This window comes from Panulirus ornatus, chromosome 18 (assembly GCF_036320965.1).
Source record: "Panulirus ornatus isolate Po-2019 chromosome 18, ASM3632096v1, whole genome shotgun sequence".
NCBI lineage: Eukaryota > Metazoa > Arthropoda > Malacostraca > Decapoda > Palinuridae > Panulirus > Panulirus ornatus.
Window position 1 is genome coordinate 34249852 of NC_092241.1, and position 6000 is coordinate 34255851.

Sequence of the window (6000 nt, forward strand, 5' to 3'; positions counted from 1 at the left end):
GTATATACATACGTCCACACACGCAAATATACATACCTACACAGCTTTCCATGGTTTACCCCAGACGCTTCACATGCCCTGATTCAATCCACTGACAGCACGTCAACCCCGGTATACCACATCGATCCAATTCACTCTATTCCTTACCCTCCTTTCACCCTCCTGCATGTTCAGGCCCCGATCTCACAAAATCTTTTTCACTCCATCTTTCCACCTCCAATTTGGTCTCCCACTTCTCCTCGTTCCCTCCACCTCCGACACATATATCCTCTTGGTCAATCTTTCCTCACTCATTCTCTCCATGTGCCCAAACCATTTCAAAACACCCTCTTCTGCTCTCTCAACCACGCTCTTTTTATTTCCACACATCTCTCTTACCCTTACGTTACTTACTCGATCAAACCACCTCACACCACACATTGTCCTCTAACATCTCATTTCCAGCACATCCATCCTCCTGCGCACAACTCTATCCATAGCCCACCTCGCAACCATACAACATTGTTGGAACCACTATTCCTTCAAACATACCCATTTTTGCTTTCCGAGATAATGTTCTCGACTTCCACACATTCTTCAAGGCTCCCAGGATTTTCGCCCCCTCCCCCACCCTATGATCCACTTCCGCTTCCATGGTTCCATCCGCTGCCAGGGTATTGATTGAGAGGGTGAAGGCATGTACAGAGCATCAGATTGGGGAAGAGCAGTGTGGTTTCAGAGTGGTAGAGGATGTGTGGATCAGTTGTTTGCTTTGAAGAATGTATGTGAGAAATACTTAGAAAAGCAAATGGATTTGTATGTAGCATTTATGGATCTGGAGAAGGCATATGATAGAGTTGATAGAGATGCTCTGTGGAAGGTATTAAGAATATATGGTGTGGGAGGAAAGTTGTTAGAAGCAGTGAAAAGTTTTTATCGAGGATGTAAGGCATGTGTACGTGTAGGAAGAGAGGAAAGTGATTGGTTCTCAGTGAATGTAGGTTTGCGGCAGGGGTGTGTGATGTCTCCATGGTTGTTTAATTTGTTTATGGATGGGGTTGTTAGGGAGGTGAATGAAAGAGTTTTGGAAAGAGGGGCAAGTATGAAGTCTGTTGGGGATGAGAGAGCTTGGGAAGTGAGTCAGTTGTTGTTCGCTGATGATACAGCGCTGGTGGCTGATTCATGTGAGAAGCTGCAGAAGCTGGTGACTCAGTTTAAGAGTAAATGTGAATAAGAGCAAGGTAATTAGGTACAGTAGGGTTGAGGGTCAAGTCAATTGGGAGGTAAGTTTGAATGGAGAAAAACTGGAGGAAGTAAAGTGTTTTAGATATATATATATATATATATATATATATATATATATATATATATATATATATATATATATATATATATATATATATAGACGCCCATACACGCACATATACATACATATACATATTAGCTTATACGTAAACAGACATATACATACACCTACATATTCATACTTGCTTGCCTTCATCCATTTCTATCGCTACTCCGTCACACAGGAAATTTGCATTCTCCCCCCCACCCCTTCAGCAAGGTAGCGCCAGGAAAATGACAAAAAGGCCACATTCGTTCACACTCAGTCTTTAGCTGCCATGTGCAATGCACCGAAGCCACAGCTCCTTATTCACATCCAGGCCCCACAGACCTTTCCATGGTTTACTGTATCGTCATATGGAAATCTTTTTCATATACACAACTTTTTTATAATCCAATTACACATCTTTCAAACAGAGCGATCATGTAAGAACCAGACCACTTGGTACAGATGATTGTGATGCCCTGAAATGTAAATACGAGGAACTCTCCACTAAGTGGAGTATGTTAGTCATATAGTCCATATGCTTAAGCCTAAGTCACAATTCCAGTCACTCATGCTCAAATCCAAGAGCAAGACCCTGAAAATGAGATAAAAGTTCTGTAAGCCCGAATTCAAGTCCATTTTTCTATTACTATAGCAATGATAACTCAGGGATAAGTAGCGTAACCATACCAATAAATTGGTTATAATGGGGTTTTTTTTTTGTGTATTGTCACACTGAATAACCAGAAGGTCCAAGGAGAAATAAAAGCACTGACCACACATTAAGAAAATGATTATGTCGTCCCCTCCCAAAATGCGGTCGAGGAAGTGAGAGATAATTGGCCTTGAGTCCCTGCCGTTCCCCACAAGACTTGTGGTCGTGGAGGCAGCGGGGCGTCATGTTTCCTCTCTTTATGTCTGCTGCGCTCATAACCCTCTGCTATAGCTAGGTGATTTTCCAAGAACCTTATCTTCACACTGATTTTCTCAAGCCAGAAGAGCAGCAACGTATCATTTACTTTGTTGTTATAGATATCACTATCAAAAGGGTACCTGAAGGTCTTTATTTTAGCCCACAATGGGAAGTCTGATACAGGACCACTGGAGGTCAGACACCTAACCTCCACTGGAAGCGACGGACCAGACTATCGTTGAGGTTGTAAGCTTGGCCATCAGCGGAGAGGAGAAGCCTTACCATTGCTAAAGGTCATATATCTGGATACCACTGGAAATCAAGGGCTGGACCATGAATGGCCACCACTGGACATTATAAGTCCGGTCATCACTGGAGGTAAGGACAGAGCACCGCTGGAGGTCAGAGATAAGATAGTGTCAAAGTTCAGTAGGCTGGGTCTTCAAGAAGTCGAACCTCCATTGGATAAAGGACAAGTCAGTGATGGACGTCAGAGGGCACACCACCCACTAAACTACATCATCCTCTAAAACAACATCACACGATAATAATTTCACAGCTCGTTGCCTACCACACCATCTGCTTACTATAACACTCTTACCAACAATTGCTTTGCATGCTAGTTACCACAGTACTCGCTAATACCCTATTTATTGATTACCACTCTTCTCGAACCGCGACTTCATCATCCACAAACTACCACACTTCCCACTGCTGCTGCACAGTTCGATAACGAGCACACTAAGTACTGAATTGTCCACAACTACTAACTACTGCATCACCGTTTGCTACTACACCATCGGCAGAAGACCACACCACACACCTTACTATCGCATGAGTCACTACCACCACACCATATGCTAATGACTACACCACACACACTTTCCTATAACACCAGCTAATTACGGCACCATCTTTCACCCCACCACCCACTGACTATCTTACCCCCTACTAACCACGGCCCCATCCAAGAGACAGCGCCTGCGATAAGGGCCAGGGTTTCACCCATGGGTCATCACCAACATTATTACCACAGCTTACCTTACCTTGAGGATACCGCCAGCACCATTAACCAACGACCAGCGAGAATTATCGCCTGCATGACTAACCACAGCCCACAAAGGGATTACCGTCAGCATCATCAGCCACAGTCTCACCCACAAGTCATCCTCGGCAACAGTACCCAGAGCTCAACCTAACTGGCACCATTTCCCAGAGCTCTGGGGTCATCACCAACATCATTGATATGGCTCCATCTATGAGTCTTTGTCAACACCCTTAGTCAGGAGCCCAGTCGAAAAGTTATCGCTCGCGTTAATAACCAACGTCTCCACCACAAGGTTAGCACCAGTAACCAAGACTTATCACGAGCACCATTAACCACGGCCACACCCGGACTTATCATCAGCACCATTAACTGCGACCACCCAGGACTTATCGCCATCGTCACTCCGCCAGTTGACAGCCGCTCGTGCTGCTAATCCAGTCAAGTAATTGATAATAATGAGCCATGAGCGGCAGTCCCTTGGGTTGGGGATAACACAGGGGCAAGGGTTCACAAAGCTTGGATCTCTACCCTCCCTCTCTTTTCCTCCCTCATTTTCTGCTGCTCTCCATTCCCCTCTTCCTGTTTTCTTTCATTTTCTCTCAAGTCCTCCTGCGTCCTTCACCGTCATTCATTTTGAGTTCCTGTCTCTCCTCCTCCCTTCTCTTGTCTATTCTCCCTCTCTTCTCAGGATCTCTTTTTCCCTTCATCTTCCACTCTGATCTACGAATATTGTCAGTGCACCTCACGTATAAATGTCGACTTCCACAGTTATACTGTTCTTAACTTTTCTGCTATTTTGTTTTCCATTGATATAGAAAGAATTCAACTTAATTTCCGTTGCGTTTTTCTTTTTCCTTCAGGAGTTGGATATTTTTCTCTATATACATTTCTGAATCAATAATGTTTACATTTTTCTACCACCTTCACCGTTCAACACATATCATCTTAAGCAGTTTTGTACACATCTTCGTAATATTTACCAGATTTCTCATTTATCGTTTCACAATTTGAATCGTACTCTGTAGTCATAATCTACAGCGAAATGAAACCTTAACTGATAAGCGCTATTTGAAACCTTGCTGTAGTCATCCCACTACAACAAACGTCTCCAATAACATGAGTAGTCCCTGGGTACAGTGATGTCTCTCTTCATCACTCTGTACACAAACAGGATAAGCCTCCCATCCATACTCGAAAATCAGCTTTCGTCTACGGTCTTTTATCTGATCTCCCTACTCATTTACCCGCCCATATATTCAGATGTCAAACCCATGATCAGATAACACCAAGACAAATACGGAAAAGTGAATAACATCTGTTCTCAGAGTATTATCTGTTAATGCCTTTGTATTCTTATGGGCGACAGGGTGGGTGTTCATTATTAATATCCTGACAGGCTCTAGTGAGGTTGGAGGGTCTGGCTGGGAATATGGAACTAACCACTTCCTGCAAACTCACACACAAGCTAAACTTTTTCTTTATTGCTCGACTTAATAACCTTCCTTTTATTCAAAATAGCTCTCAGTATTCCTCTTTTACACAGTCTATAAAACTCAGAAACCAGCTCCTGCAGTTTCCAGCTACAGACTACAGTTCTTTTTCTACGAATATTTCTGAAATTTCACTTCCTGCTACTCAGTTTTTTTTTTTTTCCCCTATGAGCCAATATCTTTCATTCTTAGTTCCTTTCTCTCTGCCTCACTATCCTCTCGGTACCTCTTTCTCCCTTCATCTTCCTCTCTTATCCACGAATATTGTCAGTGCACTTCATCTATAACTGTCGACTTCCCCACTTATAATGCTACTTTCCTTTTTTGCCAAGAGATGACTACAATGAGAATCTACCCAACGTTGCTTCTTACAGTTCTCTTACTTCTGTCCCTCCCCTAGCATCCATTCTCCCCATCCATTCCTCTTCCTCACTCCCCGTGTCCCCCATCAGCTGAAAACAGGGTAGCAAAAAATTCACCATAACAAAGCTAATCTCCTTGGTCGGGAGTAGCACACGACCTCATAATGGCAGTCTAATGGAAAACAGAGGAAGGAATAACCATAAAAAAAGGAGTGGCAGGCTCATCCTCCCCTCCTCCTGGTGGCCTGTGGTGATGCTCGCTTGTTTCATTCGGGTATGGGATTGATTCTGGGACTGAGGCCTCTGACTGTGTGGGTAATTTGTTCCCAGGAATGATCATAAAGCGATGTGTGGTTTGCTTACACCTCTTCCATATCTTTTACATTATTCGTTAGATTAGATATGCCAGGGTCTATTCTCTCCACTTACTGGCTCTGAGCTTTGTAACCCTGAATAGATTCATTTCGAATTGATCGGTTGTGAGTTGAATTATGTATACTGTGTGATACCAGACGAGAATATTTATTACATGAGGGAAGTATTATGGTTACGGCTCCTCTCATGCATTGGTGTCCTTAGACTCCTCTCATACCAGCCAGTAATTGTGATGACTATTTACTTTATATCAAAGTATAGAAATAACTATGTTGGTGAGGTAACTTTGAGGCGCTTGGAGCCTCAGCCTGGTTGTAATTGGTCTTGACTTCCTCTAGGTGACCACAGCACCTCGAGGAAACCACCAGCGGGATTGTGGGCTGGTCTGATTTCCTCCGTATAGCCGTCGCACCGAGGAAACCTCAAGCCTAGTAGTGGCTGGTCCGATCCCGTTTGGATGACACGACATCGAGTGCACCGCCACTAGAAGGCTCGTGTGCGGT